A 27,627-nucleotide genomic window follows, 5' to 3' on the forward strand; every position below is an offset into this window, starting at 1 on the left:
ACCGTGATTAAATTGCAGTGAAAAATATCCATACCGACTGCTCCCGTGTATGTGTATTATCTACGATTACAGCACATGACATCCGTTCATTCAGAGCGAATGTCGAACTGTGACCTATCTGCAATCGTGACATCCAGACTTTTTTCTTGCACGCGTTCTGTTACGTAGCGAGTTCGTGATTCGCCCTTATCGTATCGTGTCTGCTCTGGAATCGTACTGAGCAACAGAGGTCTACAAATCACAAGCAGCGTCAGTAACTTTGGCTGTGGTGTCCGCGTAGCGTCTCTTATGGCTGATATGCTTCAGGGCAGCGAAACCTGTGTAGGAAGTTTGTTCGGTCATCGCAGTAATTTGTGCCTATTTACGACCATGGTGCGAATGTTTAACAATGGACGCTTCAGGATTGACGTGTCTTTATAGTGTCAGGCAATAGATATTTGTGTTTTTCTGGCAGAAGGAAGAGCTTTGGTTTAGACTTCAGCGACGGTGCCCTGTATTTGCTTACACAACAAGTGGAACAAGTGGTGTGTTCAACTGACCTAACCTATTGTATAAATTATTACATCCCTGTGGAAGTACCTTGGAATTAATCACAGGTAAGAAGGTATTTTTCTTTTGCTACCTGCAAACCTGTTTTATTAACTTACTTGTCAAACGTGTAATATTGAACATTAATTATCGGATATTTCCGTTTTCCGGGAAAAGTCACCGGCTTCAGTATGCCAGTGTGTGCACAGAATGGGTTGATTGATTGATTAATTTGGTTTATTTTACTTCGTTTTCCTGCAACTTCTGGCTAATCGCTAAGATGAGGCAGAGCAATGGTGGCGATTGGGTTCCAAAATTGGGGGGAGGGACAAGGTGACAAAACTGGAGGGGTAGGTAAGGACAGTTTACTTTCCCTTGGTGGATAAGGTTTAGTCTATTGCGGGGGCAAGAGTGGCAAAAAGTGTGGGGGAACTGCCACCCACGCCTCCCCCTAATTATATTATGGATATTATGAAAATGATGAAGAGAGACTCACAAAGAACATCCATGCTCAGACCAGGATTCGAACCTGAGATCCCTGGGTTCGTCGGGTGTTGTTCTAACCATTCCGCCAAGGAGATCGGTACACTTACGTGTATTTAAAGGGTACAGCTATAGGGAGATATTTTCGGAACGCACCCAAAAGTAAACCTATCTCTCACGTAATACATCTAGGGAACTGCATTATTGCAGGCAAACGTAGCTCTGGAGTCTGGACCCACGGTCATTATAATCTTCTGTGGTATTTTGTGTTAGTCTGTGTCTTGTCCATCTGTGAGCTAATCTTTATTAAGCTTTTATCAAATATTTAGAGAATGTTAACCCTCAAAGTATATTGCTTCTAGTTGTGGCAAGGAGTTTGATTGATTGATTTGTTGTAAGTCCACTTTATGCATAGAATGGCTAATCGGGACTGGACCTACAGCTTAAAGTGGGATCCGAACCACTATGTACCTCCACCGGGTATCGAACCCGGGACCCTGGTAAGGAGTTCATCTCCGTGAATTGAGTATAAGGACAATGGTACAGAACAGTTTCCGGTAAACTTTCCGTATCCGGAAAACGGATTTCTTAAAATTTACAGGAGAAATTACTTACCGAATGCAGTTTCTTTAGACTTGTGGAAGTTCGGGGAAGTGTTCATTGAATTTTGCCGGTAAATCATGTATTTTTCGATATAAATGTGTGACCGATGCACGAAAGCTGTTGCATCCATTTCCTTCCAGCCGGATGTTGCATGTATGTGATGACGTAATCCCGGTCAGTGTTTCCAAACACGTGTTTGTGTAACTGAAGAAGGTACGTTTCTGCAAATGGTTTGTGGGGCTAGGTGTCAATGGTTCGTGGGGCTATGTGTCAATGGTTTGTGGGGCTAAGCGAGAATAGTGCGTGGGGCTACGCATTTTTTCTAAACCAATTTTTAACTATTCTAACCTAAACGTGACCCAACCTAACCTTACCGGAAATGGTTTGTGGGGCTATGTAGGTATTTTTGGGTGGAGTGGGGTGGAAACACTGCATGCCGACTACGGTAGTGAAACTGTTACCGTCATTTAGCGTGTTACCGAAGGGAAAAAGAAACGAACAATAAACAGAGGATGATTTAACATCCTCGCTCTATTGTCCGAAAAATTCTAATCCCCTACATACCATACAGGCAGGCACGTATCCAGAGGGGGGGCTTAGGGGGCTCGAGCCCCCCCCCGAAAGTTTTAGGTTTACACTAGATAAAATGAGGTTTTTGGTTTCTTGTGGTGTGAAATAAAATAATGTGACAATAATTTAAGGAGAGAAATAATTATCGAGGCAAGACTGAGAATGTTCTGTAACCCTGTTATTGATAATAGCACGTATCCAAGATGGGGCACAGGGGGCTCGACCCTCTCCCCAGGAAATTTTTCAGTTTACGTTAGATAAAATTAGGTTTTTGGCTTCTTGAATAATGTGAAAATAATTTAAGGACAGAAATAATTATCGAGGCAAGACTGAGAATGTTTTATACCCCTATTATTGTTAATAGTACGTATCCAAGGTGGGGATGAGGTGGCTCAAGCACCCCTTCAGGAAATGTTTCTGTTTACACTAGATAAAATTTGGATTTTGGCTTCTTGAATAATGTGATGATAATTTGGGAGAAATAATTATCGAGACAAGACTGAGAATGATCTATAACCTTGTTATTGTTAATAGCACGTATCCAAGGTGGGAATCAGGAGGCTCAAGCCCCCCTTCAGGAAATGTTTCTGTTTACACTAGATAAAATTAGGATTTTGGCTTCTTGAATAATGTGATGATAATTTGGGAGAAATAATTATCGAGACAAGACTGAGAATGTTCTATAACCTTGTTATTGTTAATAGCACGTACCCAAGGTGGAGTTGAGGTGGCTCGAGACCCCCCACCAGGAAAGTTTTTTTTTTTCACTAGATAAAATTAGGTTTTTGGCTTTTTGAATAATGTGACGATGATTTAAGGAGATACACAATTATCGAGGCAAGACGGAGAATGTTCTATAACCCTGTTGTTGATAATATTGCACGTAAACTTTTCTTGCGCTTTCGGCGTTGTCGCAGCGCACTTGAGCACTATGTAGAAACTTGTCAGCATTTGGAAGCTGCACAACAAAGCTGGCGCCACACGTAGGGCGATTCGTTGTAATTTCTAATCTCTGGAAGGCGGGAGAGGTTACGGTCTTGAATGAGAGAAGGAGTCAAATGGCTGGCAATATTTACGAATATTTTTATCTGCGGAACGTTCTAGAATATAATGAGGATATAAATACGGGGATTCTATTTTTCGGTTCATCTCTACAAATAATCGGTTAATGAGATTTCAGAGGTAAGTGTGACAATTCATACAGTCGATTAGTGATCAGTCAGCATCCTCTGGTTGCTTTATAAGATATAGTGATTCGAAAATGAAGACATTGACGACAGTAGAATTTCCGGGGCCTCAATGTAGTGCTAGTTCGGGTCGAGGGCCGAAGAAATCAAGGCCCCTCTCTCTCTCTCTCTCTCTCTCTCTAAAGTGAATATTTCAGCAGTACCGGATATTGGAGTGGTTTATTAAAACAGAAATAAGCTGCATAGATCAACTGAAAATCAAAAGTTTTGAGTGATGATTTAGTTTTGCCAGAACTAAATTTCATATATGCAGTCCGAGAATTTCATGGTATACAAAAATACTTTTCTTTAAGCCTACTGGGTTCAAAATACATCCAAACACTTAACTACCATAAAGAGACAGCCGAAAATTTTATGAATGTCGAGAAGAGAAAGCAAGATGTTGCATATGTAGACCTTTTAGGCGAAAATTGCAGGCTCTACCAGGACCCGAATCAGGGCTCTACCAACTGAGCCACATAGCCATCCTTGACTTCAACCGATTTTTCGTTAAAATGTCTACATAGTACATGTCCTGCGTATATCAAATCGTAAGGTGTTGCCTGTATAGTGAACAAGCACAGAAAATATAGGAGAGAAGAAAACTGAGGAGCATTCCCACCGGTTGAGGAGAAATTTTTTCTTCTGTGGTCAACAAGAGCTACTACTTCGAGGTGACAATGACAGTGGCCTAATAAGGGAGATTTCACACCATGTCGCCTGAGGATTTCACAAGTCGAAATTAGGTTTGTGCGGCCTTTTGTGTCGCTACGGTGTGCAACGTTGCTGTTGATTGGCCCATTCCAATCGACATGTATCGCGTGTCCCTTCGGTCTGAAACCTTCCTAAGTCTTGAAAATCCAAGTCACAAGGATGGAAAATTAGGGCCTTGTTAAGGTTAGGTGTGAAGGCAGGCAGACAGCACCCTAAAGGATCATATCCAAACCTGCAGGAAGAACGCATCTTACTTCAATCTCCAATACGGAATGATAATAAATTCTGGTGAGTTGATATTAAAAAATGTGTCCGAGATAAAGAGTGGCGTGTCCAGGATTTTCGGAAGGGAGAGGGGTTACGCATACTATTTTTGGTGGTCAGTCCTGATTTTGCCATTTTTTCCTGTCTTTGACGTTCCTTTTTTTTTTAAAAAAAAAAAAAGGAATACTGGGTCAAATAGGGTTATGACCTCACCAACCCTCCCTTGGGCACGTCACTGGAGATAAATGAGTAAACATTTGATCATACTGGGAGACGAAACATTAGATGTGTTGGGAACGGAAGGGTTTTCATTGTGCATTAATTGTTTCGTGATCCAGCTATATTCGAGAAGACTTCCTTTGTTTCGTGTCGTTATATGACAAGACTCCTGAAGCTGTGACAGGCATTTTTGAACACTTGTGAGTGCTAAGGCCTGAATCTGAATAATTTGGTGGGTTTCGGCTTTTATAAGAGCTGCAAACATGGGAGGACAAGACACGTTAGTGGTGTTCAGGCTCGAATCAGAGATACATATTCGAGAGCTGTCTGCGTCCAGTTGGCAGGCCACAATTTGAATCTCGCGTTGTCGAGTGGATTGTCCATCCCGTGCATGTGTAACAGCTTCGTAAAAACACTCAAAGACACCATAGATGTTTTTATGCTGAGATGGTTCCGGCACACAATGTTAATGCATGGAAACAAAGGAGTCTAGTGGTAAAAAAAATGTTCCGATTTCACGTTCTGATTAAAATGACAACCTTACAGTGGCGACGATTTAAGGGATAGTTGCTCCCCATTTTTTTGCCTCAACATTATGGCCTCTTAATGTTAAGCCTTGTCTACCAAGAGAAAGTAAACTTTTCTTGCACAGACCTCCGTCACCCACCTCCCCCCCCCCGTTTTGGAACCCAATTGCCACCACTGGTCTTAAACATACAATTGTGAAGTTCTTACTATACCCCTTAAAAAATGGTGTTGAGCCCCCCCCCGAAAGGAATTCCTGGATACGTGCCTGCATACAGGCGGAAATACGACCAACATAAAGAATACCTGTATTTTACGTCGCTTTCCTATCTTTTGGGTTAATCACGAGAATGAGAATGGGTGATGAAATGGACGATGGAACACACGCAGTTACAGATCCAAGGGCCTCCCCGATGGTGCAGTGGTAGCGTCGTCGCCTTGTGATCAAGGGGTCCCAGGTTCAATAATACCCGGCGGAGGCACATAGTGGTTCGGACCCACTATAAACTGTAGGCCCAGTCCCGATTAGCCTTGTTGTGCATAAAGTGGACTTAAAACATCAAATCAATCAATTAATCATGCCTGACTACAGTTCAAACCTGAACATGTGGCTTCGTAGCACGTTACGATGACCATTACGACATGGAGGCTGATAACCTGATTGCCATGGTCTTGACATTCAATTTAAACTGGCATATAAACCACCAAACTAGAGTTGACGAGCTGTATCTTTGCGGGTGGCCTTGGCTACTCCGCGCAGAGTGTGAGAGAGATACGTTTATGTAGTTGCCACCTACTCGTCCTTTGGGTGGTCGACAGCGAGGACAGAACGCAAGAATAATGATGCGCAGCCGCTGGCTCCTCCCCCTTGCTACTGAGCAGCCGACTTGGGCAGGGTTCACCCGCAAAGATACAGCTCGTCAACTCTAGGATCGAACGAAGAATTACATTAATAGGTAAACTTTCAGTATCCGGAAAACGCCTAAAAAGCTAAAGTGCTCCCCTGTGCTTAGCACCACGCCATGAAGGCGTATAGGGCGTGTGGGGGTAACGCCCCACACTTTCTTGATCCGGTCGTGAGTGGGGGTGATGTGATCAGCATCACGACCCTGACCGCCTTTACCCCCCAGGGTTTCCCCCAGGTACCCATGTTATTCGACGCTGGGTGGTCGCGGGGGCCGCTTCCAACGTTAGAAAAGTTCCCAGATTTGAACCGGCCGGGGATCGAACCCGGGACCTTTATCATGGTAAACTATCCGGAAAACGCCTGAAACTCGCTATTTATGTCACTTTCCATATTCCTACTTACGTATTCTGTCTGCATTGAGAAACATTCTTCGTTCGATCCTAGTTTGGTATATATTTCAGTGGTATAATTTTTTCGGACAAGAGAGCTATAGGATGTTAAATCATCCTCTGTTTATTGTGATGAACTGCGTTTCATTCTGTTTATTTCCTCATGCATTTTGCCAATTCATCATTTATTCTCACCCTTACGAGTCACCGAGAAAGGTAGACATAAAATATCAAAATGCAAATGCAACTAGCTTTCTAGGATTCCTAAACCAGAAGGTTTCTTGCTGCAACGACAAAATGTATCGAATCCAATCAATCCGTAGCTACTATTTTCCTCCAGGTCTATCTCGATTTCGAACAATGTTTTTCGACTTTTATATTGGCCTTCTTATAGGTCTTTGACTCTAGAGACTGTAAGCCCTTCTTTCCCTTTCGATCCTTACGTACCTCACAAACTCTGTTTCGATTTAACTATACTATGTAATGATGCGATCATTACTGGATCCTTTTTTATGCTATAAATTGTGTATGTCTATGTATTCCTGTACGTTTGGGTTCTTGGCCGTTGGGGGGAGCGGTAAGTTTCCAGTAACGGTTTAGGTCATTAGCGGGGCCTATAAATAGGAAGGGCAGGGGAGCAGTCGGCCTCAGATGTTTGGCGGAGTACAGCAATGTAAGAGGTATCTTTTTCTCTGAGGGGAGCTTTCTTTCCTTATTATGTGAACCGGCGGCGGGGATGTTAACTTTCTTTCTTTTAATACACACACTTGCTCTTTTCACATTATTCCAATAGTTTATTTCATGTGGGAAACCGGGTACACAACACACATACCTTCAGCCACCTTTTTTGGTACTGAGGGTTATATTTTTTTTTACTCGTGGAGCCAGTGGCTACGCGAGTCTACACACTCTCTTCGGGAAGGGGGGACAGGGTACACCGGAATGTAATTTTGTGAATAACGGCCAAGAATTAATTTCTGTAAATATATTATGAATAAACCTATATATATCTAAAAGGAAATGGGCGTTAAGTTGTAATTTGAAGAAGTACGTGTCTATTGCCTAAACTAGCATCCACAGAACTTCAGGTACTGCAAGTTTTGAACCTCGGGACAAGGATTCAAAAATGTATGGTTGTATATATTGTGTATGTTGCTGAGAATCAGCTTAAAAGCACAAAATATACCGTTACATACTGGGGGCTCATAGTCGGGATATTTTTTGTGAGAAGTACTGAAGGCATATGTTATTGCGAAGTGGAAAGAAAATCATAGAAGACAAAATGGCAATTCAAATAGACAGGGAGCTCATTGGCAAGTTGCTAGGCAATGCGAACTTGGAGGGAAGGCCCGAGGAAGATATTGTTGGGGAACTTGAGAGACTTTCTCTAAACCTTACGCAAGGAACTTCGGCAAGGACGGGCGAGGAGAAAATGAGCAAAATCTTGGAAAAAAGCAACATTAACATTCCGATCTTTAAGGGAAACGTCGGCGATTTAAGTCCACACGATTATTTGTATGAATTATGCAATTATCAGGAAATCATGGAAATTGGGGATACTTTTCTCTTAGATAGAATCTTGCCGCTTTCGTTGAAGGAAATCGCTGCAGATTGGTTCAGATTTTCGAGACCTTTCGGCACTTTTATGAAATTCGAGAAGGCTTTTCTTGAGGAATTCTTTAGTGTCGATTATGATTCGGAAATAGCAAGGATCATTCAGAACAATTACCAGTCACCAGACCAGTCTCTTCTTGCATTTATTCGACACACCAGGAAGCTTTTTGCAATGAGGGAGAAACGGGGGACAGAAGACGAGGTCATCCAGCACGTTTTGAAATTTTCCCATCCTAAATTCAGAACGCACCTGTACGATATAACCTTTGCAACCTTGAAAGATCTGGAGATTCGCGCTATGGACATTCAAAAGAGATTGTATTCAGAAGCCCTGTACTATTGTCCAGAACTGAGGGACAACAGTTCGCCGCATCTGTCTGCCATGCCGACTTCAGCGAGTGGCACAAGGCAATTAGCAGCCGCGGGGACAATGAACACTTTCGGCCGCGTGGGAACAGAAGTATCAACGAGTGCCATAAATCCGGGTCTTTTCAACCGCTTGAGCCTTTCCGGGAATATTGGAACCCCGTCGAGAGCAGAAGAACCGGCGAGGAGAAGAGGGTATGATGGTCAGCAGAAGGGCGCCACCTGTGCCGTCTCTAAAGATACCGTTAGACCAGAACAGATAACTCCGGTTCTTGCACACGTAGAAGGAAAGCAAAACAGGGGGAGGAATAGGGAAATACGTAACTGCAGAAATTTCACTTCTGGCGACAAAAAACCGTTAGTCACCTGTAAGGTTCAGGGAAAGGACTTCTCGCTATATTTGGATTCTGGTGCGTCTGTGAGCACCGTGTCTGTTGAGATCGCAAGAGAACTGGAAAAACAAGGAAATAAGATTAACAATAAATGTATTAATATTTCTTTGGCAGTAGGCTCTGTACAATCATGTGGGGAAATGTATCTTATTGTACATTTGAATGGGATGAAATTTAAGCATAAATTCGTCGTTCTGCGCAATTGTTTCACGGGATTTATCGCAGGTCGTGGGTTCATAAGGAAGGCCGGCATATCGCTACATTTGAAGCAGGGAGGCTACAGTTTTGAGAACAGTAACGTCATTCATTTATTTTCTGCGGAGAAGAGGGAAGTGGGAAAGAGGCTTCCGTTCTCGCAGCAGGGGAGGACGTCGACTGTGGAAGCTGGAGCTGGGCTAACCGCGATGATGACTGCGACGACGGAAAGAAATGAAACTGTTGCTGAAGCAACCGCGACGATGGGAAATTGCAAACCACACCCCGAAACTGAGGACATGATTGACCGTGTTGAATGTTCGACTGACACTGTGCAGAAATCAGTTGCAGATTTCAGCGCTTTGTGTACTGCAGAAAGTGCGAAGCAAATGAGGAAGAAACAGAGGGAAAATTTGCTTCGGAGCACAAAACTGCCCATGGTTCGTCTCTCTGAAAGTAAAGAAATGGAACATTCTTCATTGTTGCCATTCTCCGCCACTGAGGAAAATGAAGAATACAATTCTGAGGAGCCACGTAAGCTTCTGGACACAGCCTCCCTCATTTCCGAGCAAATGAAAGACAAGTTTCTTGCTGACGTAGCGAGGGTTACAAGGAATGAGGAGGTGGAAGGAACGAAGAAGTACAAGGAAAAGGTGAAGACCCAGGCCAAATCTTCGTACTTCGACAACGAGGGAATTCTTAGGAGAAGTTTGCCTACTGAAAACTACAAAGAGAAGGGAAAAGGGAAAATATGGGCACCTACTTCTCTACGTTCGCAAATTCTCGTGTCGTTGCATGATGATGCATTCGCTTGTCATCCTGGGAGATTGAAAACGTTAGCGAAGGTTAGGGAACAATACACTTGGATAGGCTTAACTAAAGACGTTATCCAGTATTGTAAGTCGTGCCAGCCATGCTGCGTATTAAAAAATGACAGGAATAAGCAAGATTTCATGTCAAGTAAGGAGGAAACGAAATTCAGGATGGAAGACGCCAAGAAGAAAGCTTGTGATAGGAAACGCCGCAAATGCACGTTTCAGATGGGGGATAAAGCTTGGCTTAAGGAACATCCTATCTATGGTAAGGCCCGCAGAGTAACCAGTAAATTCTCGGGGAAGTCCTCTGGATCACACGAAATTGTGGAGCAAACTTCGGCAAATACTTTCAAAATGAAACACAGCGGGGACGGAAGAATATTGAGAGCCAACAGTGACCAGTTGAAGCCTTATTCTTCGCCACCTGACTTTGCAAGGAAAGTAGCCGAACCCAATTCAGCAGAGAGAGCGCACGTAACTTCGGCAGGGGGAGCAAGACGAAGATATATCCCGGATGCGTTACAAGCTGAGAAACAGATTCTAGTCTAATTTCAAAGGGGGATTTTTTGTAAATATTGTACATAGGGACTTATCTATCTTTTCTTTATTCTATCTTTCACTTATTTTCTCTACCTCATACCTCATACAGTACTCATAGAAAAGTGTCGTTCCGCAGTCAATTTCATCGCGAAAGTAACGCAAAGTTAGTGCGTATTCTTTTACCGTGTAATTTCGTCGAGAAGTCGCAGTTCGGTGGCGAGTGAACGCAGTTCTAGCGCCGGGCATAGCAGTGACATGTTCGGATGTAGAGCCAGTTCGATCCATTCATGTGGAAACCGGTCGAAGCGGTGACTTCCGATCTCGGCAGGAGCGCAGAGCAGTGGCGTTGCCGGGAGTCGAACCAGCAGCCTTGGTGACTTGGATGGATTTCCAGGAGACTGTCTCTCATTGGTCCAGGAGGAAGGATGGAAGAGATGCTGAGTGGGTAAGAATCGACGTTGGTTAACCAGCTCCAGTGCTGAGGGAAGATCGCGGATCTCGAAGTACACTTGTGGACAAAATTAGAGTGAACATTGACAGTCAGTGTCGTGTGATCTAATGAAAGTGTGTTTGTAGTGAACAGAAACTGCGGACAAGTGCTTTGTGTATATTATTATTATTTTTCTAGGTTACAGAACTTTGATATCTCTCTCTTCAGGAAGGGGGGACTATGTAATGATGCGATCATTACTGGATCCTTTTTAATGCTATAAATTGTGTATGTCTATGTATTCCTGTACGTTTGGGTTCTTGGCCGTTGGGGGGAGCGGTAAGTTTCCAGTAACGGTTTAGGTCATTAGCGGGGCCTATAAATAGGAAGGGCAGGGGAGCAGTCGGCCTCAGATGTTTGGCGGAGTACAGCAATGTAAGAGGTATCTTTTTCTCTGAGGGGAGCTTTCTTTCCTTATTATGTGAACCGGCGGCGGGGATGTTAACTTTCTTTCTTTTAATACACACACTTGCTCTTTTCACATTATTCCAATAGTTTATTTCATGTGGGAAACCGGGTACACAACACACATACCTTCAGCCACCTTTTTTGGTACTGAGGGTTATATTTTTTTTTACTCGTGGAGCCAGTGGCTACGCGAGTCTACACACTCTCTTCGGGAAGGGGGGACAGGGTACACCGGAATGTAATTTTGTGAATAACGGCCAAGAATTAATTTCTGTAAATATATTATGAATAAACCTATATATATCTAAAAGGAAATGGGCGTTAAGTTGTAATTTGAAGAAGTACGTGTCTATTGCCTAAACTAGCATCCACAGAACTTCAGGTACTGCAAGTTTTGAACCTCGGGACAAGGATTCAAAAATGTATGGTTGTATATATTGTGTATGTTGCTGAGAATCAGCTTGAAAGCACAAAATATACCGTTACAACTAATAATGTTTCTGTGTACATTGTTCTCCTGTTTGACAGTTAATTAGACAGAGGAAAGAGCCTTTTAGGTGTAATTAAAGCAGGATTATTGCCCTGTCCTAAAAAAAGTAACTGTTACTTGTAATGCGTTACAAATAGCTAGTTACTTCCGAGCACTGGAAATTATTGACACGACAAACAAACTATGACAAAGGACAAAGGTTATGAGGCAAGAGATTCCTTAAATATTCTGTACAGAAATATTATGTATATGTATTTCATAAGAGTAGATTCACATGCTTTATAAAAGTAGTAGTACGTCTTGTTCACAAAAAGTGGCACACTCGTTTGAGTTGAAGTCCAACTTCGTTGGCGATCGTGTCTGGCAGTACAGCCGGAGTAAGTGTACGGAAAGCAGCAGTGTTGCTTACTATCAAACATTTTAATTACATGCAGGGAATTTTGTGTTGCTCAGACTCAAAGAAAGGGGCTAATGGAAAGATTGCAGCGTAAATATTAATTAACTGGACTCTCCACGTCTACAATGAAAGTAATGTAAATGCGAAAAATGTCGTGAAAAATATAAATAAAATAAACGCATTTTTGACGTTCGTGAAGAAGTGGTTATCACAATGCGTTAGAATGCGAGGGCTCCGGGTTCGAATTTGGCCTGAGCATGAGTGTTCTTTTTAAGTCTCTCTTCATCGTTGCGAGTAGCCGAAAATGGAAGAAAAGCAACATTAAATAACGAAAAGAAACAAAGACGCAATTAGAATAAACAAGGCGGAAATAGTACTGTTGTAATTCCTGAAAATGATGCAAAAAAAAAAAATCTTTCGGAAAAGAAAGTGTTATGCTAGCCCGGGAGATGGCTTGAGGAATATATAAACTCCTTTCCCATCCACTTTGGCAAACAGAATCGCAAAGTCGGCACTGAATATGCGATGGGGAAAGTAATAGAAATCCCAAAGCAAGAAGAGTTTATGTCTCAGCCAGGGAGAAAGCTGAGAAGAGGTAAACCCCCCCCCCCCACACACACACACACAAACACATCAGTCATCCAGGCTATTAACAATAAGTCAATGGTTTTCCTCTCATTTAATTTTAACAGTAAATGTAAAAGTAAAAAGTAAAGTGTTCCCCTGTGCATAGCACCACGCCATGAAGGCGTATAGGGGGTGTGGGGGTAACGCCCCACACTTTCTTGATCCGGTCGTGAGTGGGGGTGATGTGATCAGCATCACGCCCCTGACCGCCTTTACCCCCCAGGGTTTCCCCCAGGTACCCATGTTATTCGACGCTGGGTGGGCGCCGGGGCCGCTTTTTTGTAAAATAAAAATTATTGGCCTTTTCTGTTTCACACGTGCACGATGAAGAAAATAAACACGCTTTACACTCAAAATTATCTCGACTGTCAGAGATCTGTGGGTGTCATATTTTTTTTTCATCTTGCCACACGAACAATAACAAAATATAATGCTATAATTGGTGTGACGACTAGGAATCAGGAGGTCCCGTGTTTGATACTCGGTCAAGGCAGATACTGGTTCTCATCCCACTTTAACAAACTGAAATACATAGAAAATGAAATAATTAATGTGTTACAAGTTGGTAAAAAAAAACGACCATGAGGGGAATCGAACCTAGGATTTCAGCTTACAAAACTGAGCTTCAACCGCCATGCCCACAAACCAAGGTGAGGAAACCAACCTATTCAGGTAATTTCTACATAAAATTGCATCCTTTCCTGTCCAGCTCGAAACTTTTGATGTCGCTTCTCGCAAATTACATTCATTTGATAGCAATACGCCTCATCCGATAGTGTTTGTATGCTGTGCACATTGCTGACAGAATACAAGCCAAGCTTGTGCATGAAAATGAATGAAGACGTTGAGAAGTCGTGCTTTTGTGGAAGGTTAGTGTTTCCAACCGAAAATGATAATCGTCATCTAGCTTCCGTCAACATAGCGGATTCTGCTATGTGACCACGAATTTTACTAATCAACGGCACATATATTATATTATTTTTAAACTAGTCATTATTCTAAAACTTGCTGCGTACAATAATCAATACTAAAAACGCGTTGTGAAATACAGCTGAAGATGAAACGTTCAAAATTCTCTGGAAGAAGACTCACTGAAATCAACTGCAAAATTTTGAGTTACATAGAAATATTATTTCGTCATAACCATAACCCCACAGCTCTACAGCACCTTGGCGGGCCTTGGCTTACCTACCGACTGCTGGTCTCCCTCCCACACTGTTCCGCCGTCACCTGTTATAGCGTGGAGGTCTCAGACCAGTGTTGGGGTGACGGGTGATCAGCCCGACGAACCCCCAGCCGTTGTTGTAGGTCTTCTCGACCGGGTTACGCTTCCCAATTTCCACCGGCCCTATACGTAGGCCGAATAAATTCCGACCAGAGCCGGATTCGAACCTACGCCGTCCCGCAGCGAACGTTGTTTGTTTGAGTTTGGCGTTGAAGTCCACTTCATGCACAGCAAGGAAAATCGAACTGGACCTACAGTTTAAAATGGGATCCGAACCACATTTTCCTCTGCCAGCAATAAAATCGGGCACATTATGTTATCTTCTCCTCGTGTAAACGTACACACAAAGATAATAATAGTACTCCTTGGCGTGACAGCCCTGTAAAGTCCTTGTCTTATCTACCGACTGCCAGTCTCCCTCCCATAATCCTACCTAGAGGTGTGGAGTTCTTCAACTGTTAATGGGGTGACGTAGGGTCAACATGTAAAAGCGCTTGAAATATTTATTCTCTTTGAGCATTTGATAATTAAACACCCAATTTAAAAATAGTGAAAGCGGAAAGCCATTTCCTATCTGCTGCAAACGTTTAGCCACGTAATCAGACGAACGTAAATTACACACACATATTGAAACTTCTACTCAGGTTATGGCATTTCATTCTTCTGCATGAAAAAAAAAACTGATCCTACCAGGGTTCGAACTTACGAACGGAGATTATCTGTTCCTTTCACAAAAGTGAAGCAGCACGACGCATGCGCTCCATATAGAGATAACGTTACTCGCAGTTCGGTGCCTGCTTTGGGAGGCTGGCTGATGGACATGCGTCACGTGGTTTGTGTTTATTGGCGGTTCTACGGCCTTGGCCAAGCAAAAACAACTTGAAGTGATCTGAGAATAGTGTTTTTTTGGCAGAGAAAAATAACATTTGTGCGTTTAATTTGACAGGGCTTTCTTCGGTTTTCGTCTCCAACTATTTAAATCTTTTAAAATCCATTAACACACATTGGGTTTCACCAGTATATTTCATTTTCCACGCTTTTCATTCATGTCACGGTTCTACAGGCGCGTCGCTCTTATATCCGGCGCGGGAACTGTTTTAATGACAGCGACCCCCTTTTACCGCGTTTCCCTGCAAAGGAACTCATGGTCAAATAGCCCATTAGTAGAGATCTGCAAATGTGATCCATTGGCCGCCCGTGGCCCGCCCTGAGCAGCTGTTTTCGTGAACCAACCCGACTCGCCCATCTGAAGGGAAAGTTATCAGGCGTCCATCAGTACCCAGCGTGGTTCCTTAGCGGGCGGGCAGCCGATGACCGTCGCTGTCTACTGCACTGCGAGCACGGGCGTTGGAAGCAAAGGCGGGCAGAGAATAGAGGAACACTTATTATACACATTGCGAATCTGTTACAGGCAAATATTGTTAAAACTGATAATACAATGTTTGAATTATGAATGTCACTTCATGAAAAGGCTGCTCAGGAGAAATCGAAAACGTTAAATGTGGACGAGTGTCTAGTGACTTCCCGTTTATAGGTTTATTAATTTTAAACAACAGGGAACATAGTGTAGTACTGGTAGCCATGTCTTAATAGTTAACAACAAATCTAGGTCAGATGTAATTGAATACGTCAGTGGTGTTACAATTACATGAAGGGCATAGGAAGTAGTGTTGCCCACGAGACGAGACGAGACGAGACTTTGGTCTGTCTCGTCTCGTCTCGTGAAAATGCTGTCTCGTCTCGAAGGGTTCTGTCTCGTCTCGTGAAAGTAATGCAGGATATTATGCCAACAAAAGTTATAACTGGGAGACATCACAAATATTATTCTCGAAAATTGGTTAAACCTGTAATCACTTTGCTCACTGTAGCTACAGTGAGAAAAAATATGATTCCTTAATCATAAGAACATGAGTATATCAAATAAAGTTTGTTGATTAGCTAGATAATGTATAGAATCTGCCTTGCTTTTCTAGCTCCCATCCACTCTTTATCCACCGTCACGAAGGGAGCTTTCAGATCGAAGGAACACGCGACAGGCGACAAGCCACACGGGGGTTTACACTGAAGTTACAAGCGACAGGATCCCCTTCCGTTCCGTCTATGATAAAAATATTCACCGCACGGGAAGTACCAACAGATCGAGGCGATTCTACGCTCGATATTAAGAAAACGACCCAACTTGAGCGACACGCAAGCGACAAGAGACACGTGGTGCTTCGGTTCGGAAGGTTACGTTTACTGAGGGTTCGTATCCAAGCGAAACATGTTGCTTGTCGCTTCTCTCCTGTAGCTTGTTCAATGTGACAAGCGACACGGAAGTATCACACTGAAGCAACGAACGACAGGGACACTTCAGTTTATAAGCAAGCATTCATCGCGCATGCGCGGATAACAACCCTAGCGACTATACTGTCTATACGGTATCCAGAAAACGGCCTAAGCAGAACAACAAGCAAGCGACAAGCGAGTGGTGCAGCTTCGGTTAGAAGAGTTTGCTGTGAGGAAGATTTCTTCACACCAAAGTTACAGGCGACAAGGGACACGAGTCGCTTGGAAGCGAACTTTCAGTAGTCAATGCAACCTTTCGAACAGAAGACACACGAAAAGCTGTACGTGTCTCTTGTAGCCTCGGTCCGTTGTTCACAGATGCGGGGTGAATGTTTTCCTTCAGACTGAAGAGGATTGTGTCGCTTGGGTGTGAATTGTACGTGTCGCTTCGGTGTGAAATTTCCACAAGATAGCTTTCAGGTTGAAGCGACACAGGGTTTTCGCACCAAAGCCAGAAGCGACTCGCTCCTTTAGGGAGATTTCAGACCGGAACGACACGCGACACATGTTGCTTTGGAACGAGCCAATCAACAGAAACTTTTCACAGCGTAGGAGCATATCAGGCCGCACAAACCTGCGTTCGATTGGTGAAATCCTGAACCGACACGTGTTACGGGTCGCGTGTCGCTTTGATGTGAAATCTCCCTTAGTCTATAAGCAAGCTTTCACTGTGACTTCACTACCAACAGACAGAGGCGACACAATGCAAGCTATTAACAAAACGGCTCAGTCCGAACGACACGCAAGCGACAAAGCAACACGTGCCGCTTTCCGGTCTAGTCGCTTCTGGAACTTTACCTTTACCTAGGTAAAGTGTAGTGCGAAATCTTTGAAGTTTGCAACCAGCACTCGAGGCTGCTGTGGATTTTGAGAAGAAGGTCGAAAATGAAAGAAGGGTCAGTTTGGGCGAGAAATTTTATGACGATTGTCGCCAGTATGGCTGGAACAGGGCCGTAGAAAACAATGGCAGTGACTACCTCCGGATCGTTTTGCGCAAGGATGAATGGAAGAGAGCTCTTGGGGTAGCAGATAGTTGCCAGATTTAAGGTATTCTGAGGAAATTTCAGTAGGAAGATACAGGGACACGAGGCTAAAGTCTGGGCAATTCGAATTAGGATTTTTTGAGGGGGAATCTTACAGATCTCTATTCCTGTAATAGAATCTGTTTTGGGTTTCCAAAGAAAATGCTTTATTCCGAATAAATAAATATTTGCAATTGATTAGTTAGTTTGTTTATATTTTTTCGAGACTTTCGAGACGAGACGAGACTTTTCAGGAGCCGTCTCGTCCCGTCTCGACAGGTGGTCATTCTCGTCCCGTCTCGAATTTTAAAAAGCCTGTCCCGTCTCGTGTCTGGTCTCGTTTTCGAGACGAGACGGGACATGTCTCGTCTCGTGGGCAACACTAATAGGAAGTATTCTTAGTCTCTAAATAGTTTGGGGTGCCCATTTGAAAACGCTTATACATATCAGAAACTGAATTTCCTAAAAGTTGGATCGTAGTATGGCTCGAATCCTTTTCTCATTTAAGATGTAAGTTGTTATGGCAGGATTCAAATTTAACAGGACAAGTCTCTACTGCGGTTATAGCGTGGTCCTAAACCAAGTGAAATTTCAACTCTAACTTCGTGTTTTATTAGAGACCAATTCAGAGTCTCTTTTATCTTGTGATTTTAAACAAGACAACCCAACATCCAGGCTACTTCATATTGATCAAATTACTGACAACTTTCAAACCTACGAAACAAAATATTCCCCTTTTACATTTTGTAAAAAATACTTCAAAGGCGTTACAATTTATTAAGAAAACAGTATTCTTTCTGCTTTCATAAATACGCAATTTATTTTTATTTTTTATTTATCCACTTTTGGCAAATCGCGACGATGAGAATGAGTGATGATATGGTAACTGATAAAGTGTCACTCACAAGGAACACCTATGCCCGGGACGGGATTAGAACCTGGAATCCCTAGCATCGTAGCACGCTGTGCTAACCACTCCGCCACGCATGTCGGCAATTTCGTAATTATACATCCGTATAATAAATGTTCTCGATTTGTTGGTCTTACAACCAGACAATTTTTTTAAGCCATTGCTAAGGTGATAGTTTTAAAGAAATGTAATCGAATTCATAAGAATGGTAAATCAGTTACATTTTATTTTATTCAATTTACCAATATGTTCTAATTACTTATAGAAATGCAACGAGAAAGTTTTGAAAATAAAGGTGCCTGAAGTGGGAATCGAACGTAAGACCCTTACTACCACAAGCACCTGCCTTAACCACTACGTCATTTCGACAAAATTGAAAATTATGACTCTTCTGGGTCCTTTGTAGTGTTGCCCACGAGACGAGACGAGACGAGACTTTGGTCTGTCCCGTCCCGTCTCGTGAAAATGCTGTCTCGTCTCGTGTCTCGTCTCGAAAATATTCGTTTGTCCCGTCTCGTGTCCCGTCTCGAAGGATTCTGTCTCGTCTCGTCCCGTCTCGTTTTGTCTCGTCTCGTCTCGTAAAAGTGATCCGGGATATAATGCCAACAAAAGTCAAAAGTAGCAGAAACACAATATTTTTCCGGAAAGTGGGATAAAGCTCCAAATAGTTTACCCATTGCGTGGTGAGAATAAATAAGGTTCGTTAATCACGAGGACATTAATATTAAAAATGCAGTTTGTTGGTTACTGATTGCTAGGTATCTTATGAAATCTACCTTGTGTTTTTTCTCGCTTCCATAGAACTGTCTATGCATCGTACATAAGTGAGTGCTCTTTTTCATTACTGCTTTACCTTTTGGAAGTCTTCAAGTGTTTTCCACTAGACCTTCTTTCTTTCTGAATGTCGAACTTCCGTGCACTATGAAAATGTACATTTTTTCTTTAAATTCTAAGCTTGGCGCTGGGAGCAACAAAAAAGTTTTTAAATATGTAGTACGAACACAAAAGACTATTTAAAATTTCAATACTTAGTAATATTACAAATAAAAAGCATTTATTGTTCTTAATATTGTTAAACATCTTCTATGATATAAGTTTCAAAAAGTGTTTATTTGTGATATTGTGCTGTTTCTTACGCTCAGCTTATGACGCACATACTTAGTTTTCCCTTTAGCCTCTAAGTCCGGTACAACCACCGCTTGATCTAATTTATCCTTCAGCAGGCACGCATCTAGAAACATATGTCGGGGAAGGTGTCCGAGCCAAGTGTTTCAGAAAAAATGATAATAATAACATTAACAACAACAATTAAGCAAATGTTTAAATTACTACATTAATATAATTCATAGGTCTATTCACTTGAATATGTAAATTAATTAATTCTATTATTGTTATTACATGTAATGTTACAAAGATGGTACAAGGATAGTAATATAACAGCACGAATATTAGCTAATATCTAGCTTACGTGTAGTTAAGATCGCCAAAATTTGCGTAAAAACAGCTGTCCTGGCTAGGAAATTAATGTCAAAAAAGGTGATGAATTGAAGATTTGCTGAATAACAAAAAAGGATGTTAAATCCAGTTTACGAAAAAAAAGTTCCAAATTAATATTTCTGCACATAAATCTTCATTGATACTGTCATGCAAAGCCGTATGATCCCAATAGAATCCTTGTTTTCTAGTAAGTTCGGCAGGAATAAGTAACCCTCGATTATGCTAAACAAATATATTTTTTTGTTTAGCTAGAGCAAGGCCCCAGGAGGATGCAAGAAGCCGTTCCTGCGAAAGTGTATGTTTTAAGAAGCGAAGAAACGTAACAAAACCACCACGTATGGAAGGCAAACCTGCATTTAGTTTATATCGCATATTTACAGAGCCGTGCCTCCTGAAGTTATAAAAATCCCAACTTGATTGATTCTTTTAGACATGCTATAGTTGAAAAAATATGTTTAGATGCACCAAAAGTGCATCATTATCAGATTATGCATATAACGTGTTATTGGAATCAACATATTTGTGTAAATTGGGTGCCTCCCCGATGGCGTAGTAATAACGTCGAGGTCTTGTAATTAACGGTCCTCGCGTTCGATACCCAATGGAGTCACAAAGTGGATCGGATCGCACTTTAAACTGTAGGTCGGTTCGCGATTTAGCCTATTTGTGAATCAAGTGGAAAAAAAATTAAAAAATTATCAACCTTAAGAATATTCGAATCCACTAATTCACCCGCAGGTAAGTCAAATTTCACGTATCCCTCTTCATCCTCGTTCATAGACTTCCTGCAATACCTTGTGAATGTGTGTTATATCCCACCAGGTGCGAGAAATGTGCAGAGTTATTATTTCCCTGTACTGCGTTACTTCTTTTCATAACAGTAAGGCTAAATTCTCGTTTTATCTGAACTTTTAAAAATGTGCAAAATACGTCTCTGTCTTTAAACAACCACCCTTTCTCATGTATGTGTAAAATAATCCCACTCTGTCTCAGAAAACCTCTTCCTACAATCAAATGGCGGAAACAACTCTCAAGTCTCAACAATTATAAATTTATGCTTAAATTTCCTAACATTTATACAAACTGTAGCACATATCACGTCCTTTGGTGCAACACTGTCAACAGCTAATGTTACTTTCCTCGTCCTAATCAATTTACTTCCAACCAGTGACGGCGCCAGGGAAATGTGACTGGGGGGCGGGGGGCGGAAGGCTGGCAACAAAATATTGTAAGGGGGCAGTCACATTAAAACGCCCGAAAACACTACACATATATACATATATAATAATACTTATAATAATAATTATTATTATTATTATTATAATTATTAGTATATTCATGTATGGTGTTTTGTGTTTGTCTTTTATTTAGAGTGGACGTTTACTGCCTAAATTTACTTCTTGATTACGAGTTTATCTCCACATGATTCGTTTTAATAAAGACATTAATTCTTTTTTATTGGTAAGTTGCGTTGTCTCTAGTGGCCTATTTCAGTATTGGAAGACATTCATAATTTTATAATTCATCGCCTTTCTTGAGATGAAACTACTGATATAAATATTTAAGTTATAAGATAATAATATAAATGACGAAAAAATGCTTCAAAGAGTTTAATTTTCTTGGAAAATAAACGTTACGTTGGAAGAAATTAATCTTCTTAAGTATTAGAAACAATGTGAGGCACTTAGTGAAGTGCAATTCTCCCGTAGGAGAATTCTGCTCTATGTGCTTTGGAGAACACATTGCTCACCCTTGGTACGTCCAGGACTTGACATTTCTTCTCAATGGCAAGAACAGCCAAATGAGGCAGTTTGCATCCAGCATCCTGATTCGAGCAAGCCTTTTCAAAGATTTTAAGGACAACCATCTTCGTAACGCGGAAGAGTTTTGGGCAAAATTTGTGTTTCACCTTTCAGGGAAATGTTATCACAGGATAAAAAATCAGACAAAGGTTTCAGTTATCTCATAATTCAAGAAATATTCTGACCCTGGCATTAATTACTCATACTCTACCATTCCAACGTATGTCTGTGCTATCCAATTACAGGCACCTATGGAGTTCGTGGGAAGAAGTTCTTCGATTTTGATATGTACGAGAAAAAACCGAACCTGCATCTAATGATTGAAGAGTGGCAAATCCTAATATGCGTTCTTTTACCTGCCCGCGATATGTTTTGAATCGAATTTTAAGTGTATTTTGCATTTTAAGGTTCACGTTCAATACATTTCCAAATAATATCCCCTCATTAACTTCAAGAGTATCGAAGAAATTCCCTTTGTTAAGGTTTCCTCAGACTCATAATCTCGAAATTCAAGTCCCTGAATAGTAAGAAACCGCGATGAATCCACAACAACTGACATGGAGTGTCGGTTTTTTTGATCACCTTTGGTCCTGGGTTCGATACCCAGTGGAGGCACTTTAAACTGTAAGTCCAGTCCCGATTAGCCTTACTGTGCATAAAGTGGACTTCAAACACCAAATCAACCAACCAACCAAATCTTGAATCAACTTTGAATGTCTTTTAATAATTAGCGTTGTCACTAACGACCACGATTAGAATAATTTGCCCGTACTACAGATGATGTCTTGTGGTCCTGAAAATATTCGTGATGTTTTAAAACCATCCACATTCAACACTTTTCCCAGTTCTTAAGACTGGTTAAAACTTAGGTTAATCTCGGCTATTACAGGACATAAATGAATTAGAAATCACCTATGCCCAGGTCGGCGCTCAAATCTTGAAAGAAAGTCACACACACATAGCTATATACGTATATACTAAAACAAATCCATATTTGTTAATCAAGTTGGTATTATAAGCAGGAAAGTGATATCATGCAGAATACACCATTTTGAAAAGGTGAAAATCGTCATTCTCTTATAAATGAACTCTCTTATTATTCGATATTTCATTAACTTCAGTTGGGGGGCCGGGGGGGCGAAGTGTCTGACATAGGGCGTCCCCCTGCCCCCCTCTGGCGTCGTCACTGCTTCCAACCCTCTAATAACTTCGCTGCTGATAGCCTCACCTTGGAAATGGAAGCTTGTGTGTCGGCGAATAATACAAAGAACTTGTGTTCACTGTCCCTCTTTCATTCAAAGTCTGCCGTTTTCCTTTTCAGTTTTTCCTGCAAAACGTCGCCAGCAAGAAAACCAAATTACAGAATTTTAATTGCCCCTCCCTTGCATCATCCTTCATTCCTACTTCAGGCCTGGATTTATGGCAGTTACCCGCTCCTGCAGGTCAACCTCGCCCCTATGTTTGGTGATTGCGATGAAAACACTGTCCATTGTTCAAAGCGAAACCTCTGTCAGTGGGGAACGGCGATAAATAGTCTCGGAATACACCCTGGCCATAAACAGGTTCCCTCCACCCTGACATTGCTGTCAACTTCCCTCTGAAATTTGATAAAACTACGTTGTGAAATTTGTTTTGAAGGCTAAATTCACAGAATTAAAATAACAGCTACACATTCCTTCATCTGATTTACAGAAAGGCTAATCGGGACTGGATCCACAGTTTAAAGTGGGATTCAAATCACTATGTGCCTTCACCGGGTATCACACCCGGGACCCCTCGATTACAAGGCGACGACGCTAACACTGCACCATCGGGGAGTCCCCTCGTAGAACAACGTTTCCTTCTACGGCGATTATACAGAACTCTGTGCTCTTCTTCATTTGAAATCTATTATATATCAGACTCGGTATTTCGTTATTACAATCCAAGGAAAAGTATTCTCCTTAAATAAGAAATAAATAAATAAAAAAAAGCATTGGAAATAATCTTCAAACGGACGTAAAGAAATCGAATCCAACCACCTGTAGATAGCCTGAGGGAGACAACAAGAATTTTCTGAACAAAGACATTTCCGAAATTTCCATAACATTCTAATAATTTCGCAACCCGTGCAAATAATCATGTGGTAAAATCTTGTCATGGTTCCCTGTAAACACTAAAATCACCAAATTAGTTATTTCCATATTTCACGTATTTTCTCCTCCTCTTTAGCTCTCAGCTGTTCGGAGTGGGATAATGCAAGATTATTTGTTCCTAATTATCTCCTTCTCTTAGTCTTGCTAATATCTTGGATTCCTTAAAAACTTTCCCAACAACTCCTTATCAATTTGTACTGCCATGTTTCCTACAATGTTTTTCCTACATCCTAATAACTTCAGTTCTGTACACCCTTTGATGTAAAAATTAAATAATAATATTAATAATAAACCCTATACGTCGGTCCGTTTATCTTTCCAACCTATAAAGCTGAGACTATTTTTACAAGATAAATCTCGGACTCAGACACTCCACGATGTTTTGTTCTCTCCTTCCACCTTCTCTACCTGCCCTTTTACTTGTTGTTATTCAGAATTGTATTAGTATCTGGAGTACTATCGTAGCATAAAGTTATTAACCTGGAATAAATTGAAAGAAATGGGGAGTAACGTTGTGATTCGAGAGTATAGAAAATAAGTTTAGGTATTCAATTCATTCATTACTCTCTCTAGAATAGTCTTCTTTTGACTTAAAACACGCTTATCAACGTTTCTAATTGAAATACTTTATTCCAAGCAAACAAGTATTTGCAACTGATCAAATATTTTGCTTTTATTTTTTCGAGACATTCGAGACGAGACGAGACTTTTCAGAAGCCGTCCTGTCCCGTCTCGTGTCTCGTCTCGAAAACGAGACGAGAAAGGCATTCCGTCTCGTTCCGTCTCGAATTTCAAAAGGCTTGTCCCGTCTCGTGTCTCGTCTCGAAAACGAGACGAGACGGGACATGTCCCGTCCCGTGAGCAACACTAGTCCTTTGTGTATCCTGCTACTTACGCTTATAATTTATTTTGTACTGGAACAGAGTTTGAAATAATCATGTCAAACACATGATTTTTAACGCTGAATCTATTTATTTAGGTTTCATTGGGAATTCTGAACCGTCTCCTCAGTTATCATCAAATGATTGCCTTAGCTCTGTGCCAAGAATAGCCATGGCTGTGCCGTCTTCCCACTTTGCGAATGCCCGCTCCAGCGCGGGCTTGTCCACGACCGCAGTTGGAAGCACGTGGATCCCGCCCAGAAAAGAACCAAGCAGGGATGACGTCAGCACTTGTCCGTCCACCATGCACCATGCGCACTGCGCAGTGCATCGAGGGCTTGGGTCCCCACATGTGGCAGGTCGGATAAGTGGGCATTCCTTGTTGCAGTGAGTCATGCCCGCCCACGCACTTATCTACCTTTATTAGGCCTAGTGTTTGGGCAAGAAGCGACAAGGTTAAAAATCCTCTTCCCCAAAGTAGCCAGTAGTGAAACAGGAATTTGTCAACAATCATTCTACGCTGTGATTGCACACTGGTTGCTACGCCGTCCCGGGAATAGTTGCAATATAAAATTTGGCTTCACAATCTGGAGCAAGGTAACACTAAAAGTGAGGCAGAAACTGAAGAAAACGTTAGCTACAAAGGGCAAAAAAATGCAATTTTTACATAAAAAGTTTTTTATGAAGTCACTAGTGTTCATATAGGGTAATTGTAACTGGGCGTAATGTCTAAAATGGGATCCGTACCTAGGTGCATTGAATTTGAAATCCCTTGATTACCAGACAACGGCGTTGCCAGTCGGCCATTGGGTAGGCACGGATATACACGCTCGCAAGGCAAACCAAAATTAGTAATTAGAAGCAAAGCCAATATCTCTCCCCCGTCTGCTACACCATTAAATATTATCTAGCTAGCTACGAAATATGGCATTCACAACAGACACGGCAAGAGAAAGAGGCCAGCCACAGCTAGCACAAAGTCAACATTTCTGTTTCTTAAAAATAAAAAAAAATAAAAAGAAGTTCACATGAAAACCTCCCAATGAAAATAACCGTCTTTTCCAGAACTCTGTCCTCACGCTGTATGAACAACAAAGAAATCAATGTTGATCATCTGAATAATCCAGAAGCAAATAGTTGTTCTTGGTATTACCGTCCTTCTCTTTCTCGAAACGTCTTCATCTTTACTGAAAGAAAAAGGCGAGTCGCAGTGTAGCTGTACCCTAGTAAGTTGAGCCCAGGAAAGCGACGGAATCTTCTAAATACGTTATTCGTTCCTTCCTTCTGCGTAGGTAGGTTATTTACGTCAGTTTTCTTCCTCTTGTGGTAAACGCGACAAACTCAATAATGTTTCCAATCAGTTACCCAATGATCAATCCTGGGACGTCCTGCTTTGTAACAAATCACACTGACTATTTCGCCACAGAAACCGAAAGTTCAAATTAGTTACTCGCCATAGCATGTCCACCAAAAAAAAAAAAAAGAGAAGTCGCCTTGCCAAATCGCGGGAATTCATTTTATAAGTGAGGAATATGTTGTTCCTACCTATTGAGACAAATAAAACCAGTCATCAGAAATGGGTTTCTTGGAGCAGTATCAAAGGCTGCACTTAATAAATTGTAGTTCGATACCCGGTGAAGGCACATGGCAGAGTGGTTCGGATCTCACTTCAAACTGTAGGTCCAGTACCGATTATCCATGCTGTGCATAACGTTGACTTAAACGCCAAACTAAAACAAACAAGCATATTAACTAACTAACTCCCTAGCCTTCTTAAACCCGAAGGTTCATGGCTGCAGCAACACAGGCCTTCCATCTTTCCCTATCTTGAGCAAGTTCTATATACTCTTTTCCATCTCTACCGATTTCCCTTAGGTCCATCTCAACGTTGTCCCTCCATCTTCGTCTTGGCCTTCCTACAGGTCTCTTACCATCAGGTTTCCCAACAAGAATCCTGTAAACTCCTCTTTCCTCTCCCAATCGTGCCACATGGCCTGCCCACCTAAGTCTTCTTGATTTAATTATTCTAATAATATCTGACATGAATACAAATTATGAACTTCTAAATTATGTAACCTTCTCCACTCACCTGTCTCCTCATCCCTTTTAGGTCCAAATATTTTCCTAAGGATCTTATTTTCAAATACTCTCAATTTATGTTCCTCTTTCAATGTAAGGGACCAAGTTTCACATCCATATAATACTACAGGCAAAATTACTGTTTTGTATATTTTAACTTTTAGTTTCTTAGATATTAAACGAGAAGATAAAAGTTTATGAAGAGAGAAGTAACATGCATTTCCTGAATTAAGCCTAGTTTTTATTTCCTCTTTAATATAATTTTCATTTGTTAATATTACTCCTAAGTATTTGAATTTGGAAATTGGTTCAAACGAGTTGTTATCAATAATTAGATTTTGATTATTACCTAACACTTGGTTTCGGCCTGTAAGCATATGTATGACGAAATAATATTTCCATGAAACTCACAATTTTGCAGTTAATTTCAGTGACTCTTCTTCCAAAGAATATTGAACGTTTCGTCTTCAGTTGTATTTCACAACGCGTTTTTAGTATTGATTATTGTAAGCAGCAAGTTTTAGCCGCAACACGATGAAGAAAATAAACACGCTTTAAACTGAAAAATATCTAGACTGTCAGAAGATCTGTGGGTGTCATATTTTTATTTTTGATCTTGCCGCAGGAACAATAACAAAATATAATGCTATAATTGGTGTGACGACTTGTAATCAGGAGGTCCCATGTTCGATACTTGTTCAAGACAGATACTGGTTCTCATCCCACTTTAAAACACTGAACTACATAGACAATGAAATAATTAATGTGTTACAAGTTGGTAAAGAAAACCGACCATGAGGTGAATCGAACCTCGGATTTCAGCTTACAAAACTGAGCTTCAACCGCCATGCCCACAAACCAAGGTGAGGAAACCAAGCTATTCAGGTAATTTCTACATAAGATTGCATCCTTTCCTGTTCAGCTCGAAACTTTTGATGTAGCTTCTCGCTAATTACATTCATTTGATAGCAATATGCTTCATCCGA

The 27,627-nt window shown here is 41.4% G+C and overlaps 1 protein-coding gene across 1 annotated transcript in view; it reads left to right on the top strand.

Moving 5' to 3' along the window:
• Window positions 1–239: 239 nt before the first annotated feature.
• The window catches only part of LOC145986579 (uncharacterized), a 115,510-nt gene continuing 88,122 nt past the window's right edge, over window positions 240–27,627 (top strand). Inside the window, exon 1 of the mRNA XM_083120745.1 lies at window positions 240–596. The gene's annotated coding sequence lies outside the window, so the exon portion shown is untranslated. The remainder of the gene's footprint in view (window positions 597–27,627) is intronic.

This window comes from Lepisma saccharinum, chromosome 4 (assembly GCF_977018435.1).
Source record: "Lepisma saccharinum chromosome 4, izLepSacc3.1, whole genome shotgun sequence".
NCBI lineage: Eukaryota > Metazoa > Arthropoda > Insecta > Zygentoma > Lepismatidae > Lepisma > Lepisma saccharinum.